General features: G+C 38.4%; 1 non-coding gene across 1 annotated transcript; it reads right to left on the bottom strand.

Annotated features, from left to right (window-relative positions):
• Positions 1 to 229: 229 nt before the first annotated feature.
• Positions 230 to 302, bottom strand: Trnaa-cgc (transfer RNA alanine (anticodon CGC)). The gene has a single exon. It is a non-coding gene; the product is annotated as a tRNA-Ala (tRNA).
• Positions 303 to 14,135: the final 13,833 nt, after the last annotated feature.

The following is a 14,135-nucleotide window of genomic DNA, read 5'->3' as shown; positions in this document are numbered from 1 at the left end:
TATAACTTTGTTGAAAGATGGAGATGAGATATGGGCGCACTGTAACTGTTTCGATACAAAGTGATTAGGAGGAGGAGATTAGTGTTTAACGTCCCGTCGACAACGAGGTCATTAGAGACGGAGCGCAAGCTCGGGTGAGGGAAGGAAATCGGCCGTGCCCTTTCAAAGGGAACCACCCCGGCATTTGCCTGAAGCGATTTATGGAAATCACGGAAAACCTAAATCAGGATGGCCGGAGACGGGATTGAACCGTCGTCCTCCGGAATGCGAGTCCAGTGTGCTAACCACTGCGCCACCTCGCTCCGTACAAATTGATTAGTACAATGTAATGTTTCGAAACAGTGAAATAGTGTGTGTTTAGTAATCGAATAGACCTACACATTTTATTATCTTTAATCTCTACTGTATAAATGTGTCCATACAAACACAAATGAGGTGCGAGAGCGCTAATCATATCGCAGAAAGTATGACTTTCACTTAGATGTCTTGGCAGTTTCGTATTTCCTGCAGCTAATGCGCTGCTTTCGTGTCGTGTGATTTTCATACTTTTCAATTGGCTGAGGACAGTGTTTGTATGTTTGACATAGTAGAGTTTGCCAAACTCGTTTCCCTGTATTCTAGCTCCTAATTTTGATAGGTTTTATGAGTGAAAATCCGTATGTGCTCTTGAAAAGGCATAAGATGTAATTTATTGAGATAGCATTCTGGGAAACGAGGCACTGAATTAACATTTATAAGTGTACCACTCACACTTTTCTTACAGTTAAATTTTCCGTTATTTGTCACACAGAGCAGGCCTGCAAAGTGACTGATGCACGCAGATCAAAAAATTACCGTAACAGACTGGAGTCCATAACGCAATGGTCTAGTATGGCAGTTTTTCATCAAACATTCACAAGTCAGCTGAATACAGCTCTGAACAGGTACACTTGATAGAACCGGAAACAAGTTAAAATATTTCAGGGTAACTGAAATACAGAGTATGTTTCCTTGAAGTATAAAATCCAGACTAAAATTTAAAACAATTCATACAGTGTAATGCCCTTGTGATACCTACGTCAAGGCAGATCTGGCTTTACACCACTTAACAATTCTTGCTAAAGACGTTTGTTTGATGTCAGTCATATGGAGATCACTCAAGTACTCACAGCAAGCACATATATTTTCATTTTATTGTAAACTTCCCCAGGAAAGCAGAGATGAAGTTAAATTGTTATTGGAATGCAATTTTTACCACAGTTTCCGAACGTAAAAACAAAAGTATAAAAGTACCATTGTTGAACTGCCTGAGAATTATTTATCATACACAAGTATTAAGACGCCTATATTGTGTAATAACCAAACATAGCACATTTACAAAAATAAACACACACACACACATATACACACATAAATCCGATTATTATTCTCAAACACATAAATAAACGTACTTAAGAAATTAAACTCACTGAATGGTGAACAGACATGTGTCTCCTGTGTGCAACAAATTTGAGAAATATGTTCTTTTAAGGTAGCTACATGTAAGATGTAGTGCACTAAACAAAATACAGTCGGATACAAATTCAGTGCAAATTGTCCAGAGAAGAACAAAATCCATTGAAATTTTACTGTTTCATTTCTGAGTAGATCTACTGTGCCTGTTCTAAGTTGTAGTTTAGAAATATCATTTTTGATACTTTTTCACTTGAAGGACGGGATCGTCTGCCTGTTATTGTTTGCTCTTGCTTTGATAATTGCGTCCACATAGAACAGAAGTGGCCATTATACACAGACGTTGTTTCATTATTTCAAACAGCGGAGGAAACAACACATGATTTTCTTTCCACCACAGCAGTGGATCTTGTGATCTGGCATCTTCATATATTTATCAAGCTCGACTATATTTGCAGCACGTGGAATGTCTACACTTTGGATCGACCCATCTACAGCTTGGTCAAAACCTTGCCAAATGTTGCCACGGCTAGAGTTGAATGTCCTCACCTCAGCTGGTTTGGCATGTGGTGGATTGTCTGTAGAACTCCTTGTGGGTTTCTGTCGTATTAAACAGCACTTGTTAATTATGGCATCTTTTGTTTCTTTTAATCGATGCCCAGGTTTTGGAAATCCATACTCTGTGAAGCGAGGATCCAGTAATGTTGCGCCACAAGCAATTGCTTTATCTGCAAACTTTTAAACGAGGCGGGTACAGATTCCATCATCAAGTTTAGCATTTACTGTATTAATGGCTTCATTGCTGTAATCTGAGTTCTTCAGTCTCACACACTGACTTTGTAAACTTTTGCTTAATAAGATAACTTTTGACAAGGTTACATTTCTTTTGCTGCCAATTTCTGTTGTGACTTGCTCAAAAGGAGATTGTATTTCACAAGATTTTTCAATAACTGATCAGTCTTCATTGGACAGTTTTGTCTGCGAATCCAAACTGAGGATGGCGAGGGTGCAAAGGCTGTTTGATTTTCAAAAGCCTGTCAACTATTTCATACATGGCATTCCATCTCATAGGGCAATCTTGTTTCGGCATTAAAATACGCAAGCCCATTTGCTTCTGAATATTGTGTAATTTCTCAAATGCTTGAGGACTTCTTTTGAAAAATTCCACTATTGACTTCATTTTTGTCCTTGCCTGTGTATAGGTTCAAGGCTTACTTCCACAATCAAATCCAATGTAAATGCAAAACAAGGTAGATGCCATCATTTGCACATCATCACTGTCTTCATCATATTATGTGTATTATCTGTAGTGCAAGCTATAATTTTATTGGTAATACCCCAAGTTGAAGTCACATTTTGTAATTCACTGGAAATGTTTTCAGCTGTATGCTTGTTATGGAATTTAAAACTAGATAACAAATATGACTTCAGATTGCAGTTTTCATCAATGAAGTGAGCAGTCACTGCAATATAATTCTCATTTTTCACAGATTTCTATCAAGCAGTCGTAATAAAGATGGAGGATGCAGCTTGCACTGCAGATCTTACTCACATTAGTGTGTTGTTGAACACTTGAGAGAGTAAGCCTTTGGAGACAGTTTTTCTGCAGGGACGTACACAGTTTTCATTTAACAAATAAGTCATTTTTCTAAATTCTACACTCTCAACTACATTAAACGGAAGATATTCTTTAACAACAAGTCTTAAAATCTGTTCGTGTATTATGGCTCGCTTGGATGAAGGCACAGGTCTAGGTGCAAATCCAGTAATCTTTGTTTGTCCACCACACCTACCCATAACTGAACCGGCAGATTCTTGAACAGTTGCTGTGGAAGTTGAACTGACTTCGTCACTGCCCAGCTTAATAAAAACTGGTTTCGAACGACTTTCACTTAAATTAACTGTAAACGACAACACTGCCGAGCACAAGTTACATCTAATTTCCTCAGGATTCATCTGCATAAAATAATCCCACACTGTGCTTCGTAACGCCATAGCTGAAGACAGAAGAACCACCACGAACGGAACTGGAGGTGGGAGAAAACTGCAGAAACAACGGATATACTACTGGGATTCCAACATTCTGTTAGTATGGGTAATATACCCATCCTGCTAATTTCCATGCACACAAAAGGAATCATTGTGGATAAGAGGCACAGTGACTAAAGACTCACAAATAACACCAAGTAATTCGAATAAATAACAAAATGTAACAGAAAAAATTTTTGTCTTTCAAGGTGTTTCGAACCATTACGACAAATTCACCATACTTCCCAGCCCTTCCCGTTCACCATTACACTATTAGCGATACGTCATTGCTTGCAATTATACCTACATCAAATTTGTGTATATGTCTCAGAATGTTGTCGGCTTAATATGATTACTGTACATGAACAGAGAAGCGTATGTTATAAAGAATGTGTAATTTAACTGAATGATTTTCACACATTTCCTATTTTGAATGTGAATAGTGTGCGCTATTTTATTGTTTGTTTAGTGTTTATAAAGCAGATGTTACGCCAATTCGGAATAGGGCAGTCAGCTAGAAACGAAACTTTATTTTCGGAAATCTTAAGCTTCATGCTATTGCTTGTCAAAAAGATTTCGACTCTCTTTGAAAGTGTTTCATGAAGCGGTATGTTAAATGTGTTTCAGTAGCTGTGCCGAGCCCGAATCTCGTCCGACAGAGAGAGGAATGAAACATCACTGTTTCGATACAATTAGTCCGTTCCAAACACAGGTGGACTGAAACAGCCTAACTTTGAAACAACGATACAGTCTCTGTGTCTTGCTCGAGATCGAATCTGGCCCAGTTATCCGAGACATCGGCGGAATGAAACACCACTGTTTCGAAACAGTGAACCATAGCCCATCCGAAACACTGAGATAGTTCCACGTATCGATACTCTGCATCGAAACGTAGAAACAGTGGCCAAGTCTCTATAGTAACCGCACTAGAGGCATTATGAAGTGGCAACGTATTTGATAATTATACATATTGTTGCTCATTTGTCGTTTTTTAACCACTCAGCATATCACGTAAACAAATGCACAACCTGTACCCTGCTACCATTGCTATAATAGCACTGGCGGCTCGTGAATATGGTTCTCAGTGTTCACAAATCTTTATATTCAGATAAATATGAGAGAGTGAAATTAATAGCATCTACTGTATAACAGTTATGCTAATCAGCATATTTATACACTTACAGCCACTGCCAATAATAATAACAGTAATAATAATAATTGTGGCGAACGGTTCCAAAATCCATCTTACCCATTTTTTATGAAAATTGAGTTATTGCCTTATCTCTATAACTCATGTTATTTGGTATCTTTTCCAACAACAAAAGAAAAGTTCCTAAACCCGCTTTTTCCCCGTGTAAATATAGCACAAATTCAGGCGACGTTTCTAAAACCTGCCTTATCCTAAAATGTTGTTTCAAAAATTCATCTTATCCATGTGCTACCACAATTGGAATGTATCTCAAATAACACTATATGAAGTAAACGTTAGTATGATGTCTATGAAGTGCCAAGTACACTGTGTATTCTTTGAAACAGTTGACAATACTGTTCCCGATTATTTCGCGCTAGTTTCTCACATGCACGTGTTTGTAAGACATACCACTGGTGTTTCGTGTTTCAGTAATACAATGTACCTTATTCTCTGTAGTAACAGAAAACGGAAGTGTACTGGAGATCAGCGATATACATAGCAGTAAGACAAAAGATCCTTCAAGATGGAAAAAGAATACAGTTAAACAAAACAGATATACACTCTTACCTATATTTTGCTTGAACATAACCTTTCGTCTGTCTCAGTCTTTCCTTAGAAAAACTATTGAAGTTGGTCAGATTTATTTTGTAAACCATAGCACTGCCTTACTTTTAATCCTTCGTTTCAGGTATGTTTCAGAACACCTGCCAACAATGCCCACTTGCAAATACGCGAAAACTGTCTTCCAGTGCAATGAACTTAAAATGCAAGATGTAAGGGGATTTCAGCAAGCGTATTATGAGCTTAGTGACACGGTGAGACAAGATGAATTTATTCTGAGATAACTCAAGAAGCGCTTAAAAGAGAGAGAGCTGTGGAGCCGAAGCCCGCATCTCGTGGTCGTGCGGTAGCGTTCTCGCTTCCCGCTCCCGGGTTCGATTCCCGGCGGGGCCAGGGATTTTCTCTGCCTCGTGATGACTGGGTGTTGTGTGATGTCCTTAGGTTAGTTAGGTTTAAGTAGTTCTAAGTTCTAGGGGACTGATGACCATAGATGTTAAGTCCCATAGTGCTCAGAGCCATTTTTTTTTGTGGAGCCGAACAGTTTCAGGAAATGCATGTCAGTCAAGTATTTCATCAGAATCGAGGCAAGCAGTGGGCCAAATTAGCGCAGATTTGTCAGAAGACCTTCTTATCAATACTGTGCATAGGCAAGGACAGAGTGAAAGGAGTGTGTAAGAAACCATTCACCACAGGTCCGTCACCAAAGGAGAATAGATGAGGTGACACGAAATCTCCCAAGTGTCTCAAAATACGAGAAGAGGTTAAAGTCTTCATTGAAAAACTACAGCCAGTCGATTCTCACTACTGTAGACCCAAATGTACGAGATTGTACTTGCTTATGGAACTAAGTATTCACAAATTATGGAGTAGTTATAATTCAGGAGCCCTCCCAGAAATGAAAGTGATGTATGATTACTTGAGAACAATTCTTATGACTGATTACAATATTAGTTTCAAGACACCAGCTTCTGAGATTAGACTAGATTAGATTCAGTTTTCATTCCATAGACCCAAAAAATGAGATGATTCTCTTGGGTGTGGAACATGTCAGAAAGTATAACATAAAACATTTGAATATAATACTTACTACCATGATCATTTGTCAGGAGATTGTCGAAATAGGTAAATACAATACAGTAAACTGGAACAGCTAATATTTGCGGAATTAACATGCTGTCACAATGAAACATTGTTATGCACGATTAATAAACTTATCATACAAAAAATACCTAATCTTGACTATTGTTGCAAAGTGCTGTAAAAACTGAAACCTAAAAGATTTTTTTACTTAAACTGGTATATATGAGGAGTGTGCAACCATCTAGCAGGATTTATGCCAAGCAAGCAAGGAAAAAAGTCTGTTGCAGTGTGTTACTACCTGGTGGCATTGATGTAAATGTGTAGAAGAGTGGTAAAGGTTAACTGTTATTTATCAGATCCATATGGCTCTTGGCACATTTAAGGCAGGTCACACCATTTGCACATGTACAAAAGCTCCTTAAAACATGCACAACTGAAGTTGTGCTTGCGATGCTGATGCCTGGTTTCACTGAGTATAGAGGAGCAACTATGTAGCATATCGCGGTAGATTTAGTGCCATATATTTCAAATTACCACATGCACATTATATTTAACAGCATTCAAAGAAAAATAACCAATAAATCCGCAAGGTGTCAAAAGTTATGGTGTTAATGTGCTCTTGCGCTCTTCCACAACAGTCGCCACTGTGTAAAAGTTACTGCAGTTTGATGTGAATGAGCTGTTACTACTAACAGTCAACCAGTGGTTGTATCTGCTCATCACTCATTTGCTAACCATCAAGAATTTTAACAATGAATTTAATAACATTGAAAAATGAAGGATCACTATACTGTTTTGCAATGGTGTCATATGCTTGTGTATTCCATCTTTGCAGTTGTATGTGCTTTTCACTTACTGCAGTATCAGGCTTCATTACAATACATTACAGGAATACTTGTTCCATAGATCATGAATACGGTATTTCATAGTGATGTGGAACATGTCAGTTTAACATAAGGTTTCTTTACATGATATTATTATTATTATTATTATTATTATTATTATTATTTTGCAATTACTACTTCATATCTAAAAATTCATCTGTTGAGTAGATGGAGTTTTGATTCAGAAATCCTCTTATTTTGTTTTTAAATGCTGGTTGGCTATCTGTTGACTTTTAATGCTATTTGATAAATGAACAAAGACTTTTGTGGCAGTATAATTTATCCATTTCTATGCCAAACTCAGATTTAACCCAGAATAGTGAAGATCATCATTTTTCCTAGTGTTGTAGCCATACAATTTGCTATTATTTGTGAACTGGAATGGGTTATTAATAACAAATTTCATAAGTGAATACACATATTGTTAAGGTACAGTGCATACCCCTAGCTCCTTAAATAAATATTTGCAAGGTGATCTTGGGAGAGCTCCACGTATTGTTCTGATTACATGCTTTTGTGTAATGAATACATTTTCTCTTGATGATGAATTACTACAAAATATGATGCCCTATGAAAGCAGTGAATGGAAATAGGCATAATTGGCTAATTTACTATGTTTATTACCAAAATTAGCAATAAATCTAATAGGATCAGTAGCTGACATAAACGTTTAAGCAGATCATCAATGCATTTCTTCCAATTCAATTCCTCATCAATGCACACATCCAGAAATTTTTAATATTCTGCCTTAGCAATAGACTTCTTTTCAAAGTCTATACTTATGAATGGTGTTATGCCATTTACTTTACAGAACTATACGTACTCAAAATTTAGCGAGAGTCCATTTGCAGAGGACCACTTAATTTTCTTAAAGACATTTAGAATTTCCTCAGCTAATTCTTGTTTGTTGGGTGTGATTACTATACTTGTATAATCAGCAACAAGAACTAGCTTTGCACCTTCATGAATATAGAGTGGCAAGTCATTAATATATGTCACAAACAATAATTGACCCAAGACTAAACCCTGTGGGATGCCATTCTTGATACCTCTCCAGTTAGAGGTCTCTGTTGATTTTTACAGACTATCTGTTTTGTTAATTTCAACCTTCTGCATTATTTCAGGTAAATATCAGTTAAATAATTTATGCACTGTCCCACTCATATCACAATACTTAATCTTATCCAGAAAAATTTCACGATTCACACAGTCAAAAGCCTTTAAGAGATAAAAAAAATCCCAATGGGTGATGTTTGATTATTCAGAGAATTTAATATTTGATCAGTGAGGGCACAGAGAGCATTATCTGTTGAAAAACCTTTCTCAAAACCAAACTGACATTTCTTTAGTACTTCATTTTTACAAATATGTGAAGCTACTATTGCATGCGTTACTTTCTCCAAGAACTTTGGATAAAGCAATCAAAAGAGGTTGGGCAGCAGTGGTTAGCGTCATACCTATCCCCCTTTTTATACAATGATTTAATAATAGCATATTTTAGTCCATCCACAAAAATGCCCGATTTCAGTGAGCTACTTCATATGTGGCTGAGAATCCTGCTTATCTGTTGGGAACAAGCTTTTAGCACTTCATCAGAAATGCCATCAATTCCATTAGAGCTTTTACTTTTGAGTAAATTTATTATGTTCCTTATTTCAGTAGGAGAGGTGGGTTGAATTTCATTTTTATCAAACTACATAGGTATTGCCTCTTCTATATACAGCCCTGCATTTTCTAATGAACAGCTGGATCCTATTTTCTCTACAATACTTAAAAATATTTTCTATTTATGACTTTTTGTTAGCAAACGTTTCACTTAGTTTGATGGAAATACAGTCTTTCTGTGCTCTCAACTGCCCTGTTTCCCTTTCAACAATATTGCAAATTGTTTTAATTTTATTATCACAGGTGCTAATCTCAGACATAATGCACATACTTTTGGACTTTATGATATCTTTTTTTTAATATAGTGCAGTAGTTTTTATAAATTTGACTGTTTCTGGATCATCACTCCTTCTAGCTGTAAGATAGATTTCCCTTTACTGTTCACAAAATATTTTTATCCCTTTAGTACGCCACCGCTTTTTAGGTGGTTCTTTATGATTATTTTTTACTGTTTTATTAGAGAAACTGTTTTCAAATACGCTCACAAAGGTACCATGAAATAGGTTAAATTTGAAATTTGCATCAGATTCTCTGTACACCTCATCTCAGTCTAACTGTTGAAAGCTTTCCCTAAATATAATTGCAAATTATTAAACTATTATTTGAACACAATATTTTGGAGGACTATTTTGCATTACTGTATGAGCTATGTCATATACTGTAACCAGCTCTCATCATGATCCGAAAGACCATTCTTAACAGGAAAAGTTTTTATTTAATTAAATTCAACTTGGTCAATAAAAATATTATCTGTCAGAGAGCTGCTTTCCTGTACTACCTGAGTAGCCGGCCGGAGTGGCCGAGCGGTTCTAGGCGCTACAGTCTGGAACCGCGCGACCGCTACGGTCGCAGGTTCGAATCCTGCCTCGGGCATGGATGTGTGTGATGCCCTAAGGTTAGTTAGGTTTCAGTAGTTCTAAGTTCTAGGGGACTGATGACCTAAGAAGTTAAGTCCCATAGTGCTCAGAGCCATTTGAACCATTTTGAACCTGAGTAGTGAAATCAATAACTGATGTCAAATTCAAAGAACCAAGTATTACTTCAATACTATCAGACTTTTTCAGAAAATCTAGATTTAAAACCCTGCAAACAATAATTTGATTCCCTCTGTCTGTCAGACAGCACAACAGAGATCCAACTATGAGTACCTCAATTTGTATAAATCCACTTTTGTCAAAGTCAAATGTTGTGATCAACAGTGTGTGGAAAGATTAGATCATCACAAACTTGCTTACTCTTTTCTAACCAACCAGGAATAGAAAAATCATTCGGAAACATGGGTGTTTGGCTGGTAAGACCAGTTCAGCGCCATCAGCCAAGGACCGCTTGATACAAACCGGCGGCCACTCAAGTGATTGCAGCACATCGGGTATGGGGTCTATGATATCCAGCGGACTCTTCTGCGCTCGAATTATCAAGTTAGTATAACATTATGCAACGGTACGTATGATATAATACTATGTTTCAGCACAATCCCTGACGATTTTGTATGGCAAGTTGCTATAAGGGTATTTAACTATGGCCTTATTCTGTTCTGGTTTGTAGTATGGCTCGTGCCATGACAACTTGAATGTTTCTCATTTTTAATGTTATGCACATCGTCGGTTACACATTAATAAAGGAGTCTAAAACGAAATAATGTTTAACATTTGTGACATTCTGTTTGTGTTTTATAAAAGGATGAAAGCAGTGGAGGCAATTCGTAACATCTGTGCCCTGTATGGAGTGAGTGCTATCGAGAAGTCAAGTTGTATCTTTTTAAATACGATCGTTTTGAGATAAATTAATCACCACCTTCAGGAAGACAAACAGGTGTTGATGAAGGATGTTTCTACGATTTACTATGACTATGGTCAATGACAGTACATCTGATCATTGGCAAGTGTGAGGACCAATTAACCTTTGTGCAATACTTGCCTTCAGTTGTCATACTCAGATTAAAAGAAAGGAAGTATTACGGTACAACGTCTCGTCGGGAACGATATTAAACGCATTTTGAACTTGAAAAGATGGGGAACGAAGTCATCTGTGTCCTTTCAAAGGACTGAGCCTGGCAAATGGCGTAATAGATTGAAGGAGGCCACCGTAAACTTAAATCAGACTGTTCTGGTGGTAATTTGAATTACCGTGTGGTAACATCATAAGGAGAAAATAGCAGTTAAGCCATAACAAATATTATGTCGAACGATGGTCAGTATATGTATACAAAACCTATTGTTATTGATATACATCTGGTGTCACAAAAGTGTTTTGTATTAGAAACTGCTTCAGAGGGATGTGTCTTTCACAACTGGCCTTTTTTTGCGAACAAATGAGATGCCTTGCACTCGCAGAGTAACAAATGTGACTTGGAAGAAAGCCGGCCGAAGTGGCCGTGCGGTTAAAGGCGCTGCAGTCTGGAACCGCAAGACCGCTACGGTCGCAGGTTCGAATCCTGCCTCGGGCATGGATGTTTGTGATGTCCTTAGGTTAGTTAGGTTTAACTAGTTCTAAGTTCTAGGGGACTAATGACCTCAGCAGTTGAGTCCCGTAGTGCTCAGAGCCATTTGAACCATTTGAACTTGGAAGAAAGCACCAAAGAACTTGCTTTTCAAACATGTCTACCGCACGTCTTCTAATCTGGCACCGGCAGTCTCTTATTGATCAACCATACAGAAAATTAGTTTTTGTTTCCTTTTGTTTGTTTTTGTTGTGGCAACTGCACCTTGAACGTGAGCTAACTCAGAATCAGAATGTCGCTGTATGCGTGGGATCGTAAAACTACTAGCGCATCATCAGACGGTTTTCGATAATATGGTGAAATATATTGTTTACAATTTCTCTGATGTCTGTGTCTGTTTTCGTCAGAAATCTATCGGGATACCCTATTAACAGGCACTACACTAATACACCTGGTGTCTCATCATAATAGTATACAAAGAAAGGCCATCTTAATTAAAAAACTAAATTCCTCAAGAACAGGCCATTAAGGCGTAACGTTACTGACCGGCCGCTGTGTCATCCTGACCCCACAGGTGTCAATGGATGTGGATATGAAGGGCCATATGGTCAGCACACTGCTCTCCCGGCCGTATGTCAGTTTCCAAGACCGGAGCCGCTACTTCTCATTCAGGTAGCTCCTCAGTTTGCCTTACTAGGGCTGAGTGCACCTCGCTTGCCAACAGCGCTCGGCAGACCGGATGGTCACCCATCCAGGTAGTAGCGCAGCCCGAATGCGATTAACTTCGGTGATCTGGCGGGAACCGGTATTACCACTGCATCAAGGCCGTTGGCCATGTTAATTAAACATTGAATCTTTTATCATACTCAAGTATCTTTACCGGACTACAATGTAAACACGACTATGTGGCTGTGAGAGTAGTTCAGTGGCGGCTACAGAAAAACCTCAAGGAGCGGGCGCTAAAGAGCTAACAGAACAACGTATCGAGATCACTAGAATGGCCGCGACTTCTCTCGTAGGTGTGTGTTAGCTATATATGTGGCAGATAGAAACGTATAGAATATGATGACGCGGACGCGCGTGCTACATAGGAAAGTGCAGCTACTCAATAACTCGATTCAGTCGAGTCGACTGGCGAAAGAAACTAACGAATAGCGTGCGGGATAAGCGGCGGCGGCGGCGGCGGCGGCGGCCGCGCGGTTGGCGATACGTTGGCCCATCAAGGTTGAAGGGGGGGGGGGGGGAGGGGGAGGGTAACCGTATGTATCCGCCACTGGAGTAGTTGCTGAATCAAACACAGTTAACAGAATATTCAGTGATACAATTTCATTAACCTATTTGTGTCTTTTCAGTAGCACTTCTGCAATATTTTAGGTTTCTTACCTCTAGATCTACTGATTACTGAAAGTTATGATGACAAAATTTCTAAAGATGTCGTTCTGAGTTCTATATAGCAGTTTGTAACTCTCTCACAGAGGAGGTGAAATGCTACTATCACGCCAGTTTGGAACTGATAGTTACTGCCTCCTCCTGTTAACAGTGCGTCGACATGTTCATGGGACAAGCGGCCAGCAGCAGCGTTCATCGCCTCTTCATTGTCCTTGTGATGGCTGATACAGCTAATTCGCAATGTAGACAACGAGATTAGTCGTAGTTGCTGCGTGAAAGCAAGCTCCCCAGTCTGTAAACATGTATTTGATATGTCGATGACACATCAAACTGCAATCTCTGATTGGTATATCACGAATATATCAAATGCATCTTGCAGGATAATTCTGTCATTCGAGAAACTAGCAAAACTATCACAGCGTCACCAGACATATTCCACTATGTTGTCGTGACCCAATCACTGCCATAGCAGGACGATTATGTTTCTACAGGCAATATATTTCTTGAATGGGCTAACCGATTAGAAGTGCATTTTGTGCATCAACGATGTTACCGCTTAATTACTTTTCCTACGACATCATGAGGAAATTCTAGTATTTATGGTGAGGGAGAAGAATGGTAAGTTGCACAGACCACCGCAATTCATACGAAAGAAAATAAATGTAACCCACTCAGTTACAGATCCATCTAATTGACATGAACATGTGATCAAATACTTTGTTCCAACGTTAGGAAATATCCCGAAATACATTACCTGTTGACGTCAAACCAGAATCGATTTGGAAAGCATCACACATCACACCTGTGAGACACCGCTTGTAGTTAATTCGCACCACGTAATGTGTACAGAGGTTTTCAAATTGATTCCGTATTTACAGAGTTACAAAAAGGATTTTGAAATCATTACTAGTAAGCTGCTGCTAACCACATTGCTTTCCTATGGACTATCGTCTCAGTTGTACGACTGGATTCGTGATTTCCTTTCTGAAAGGTCACAGTTCGCAGTAATTGACGTTGCGTCACCTAATGAAATGGGAGTTATGACTATGATTCCGCAAGTGAAGTGATGTAGACTTTGTGCTATATCTATTATCTATAAACTATTCAGCAGACGATCATAACATTTCTCTTAGACTTGTGGCAGGTAATGCTGCCGTCAAGTAAATTCACCAGAAGAGCAAAGCAAATTGCAAAATAATGTTGAAAACATATCTTCACTTTGCAAAATGCGACAATGACCCTAAACAATAAAATGTATGAGGTTATCCACATGAATGGCAAAACAATTCCGTTAAAGTTCGCTTACACGATAAATCAGTCGCATTTAAACGTTGTCGATTCAACTAAATATTTAGCAGCTACGATCACGAACAACTTAAATTGGAACTGCCACATGGAAAATATGGTGGGGAAGGAAAACCAAAGACAGCGTTTTATTGGTAGAATACGTCGAAGATGCAACAAA

This window comes from Schistocerca nitens, unplaced genomic scaffold, assembly GCF_023898315.1.
Source record: "Schistocerca nitens isolate TAMUIC-IGC-003100 unplaced genomic scaffold, iqSchNite1.1 HiC_scaffold_162, whole genome shotgun sequence".
Classification (NCBI taxonomy): Eukaryota; Metazoa; Arthropoda; class Insecta; order Orthoptera; family Acrididae; genus Schistocerca; species Schistocerca nitens.
The sequence above is the reverse complement of the archived record's forward strand: the minus strand, read 5'-3'. Positions and strand labels throughout refer to the sequence as shown.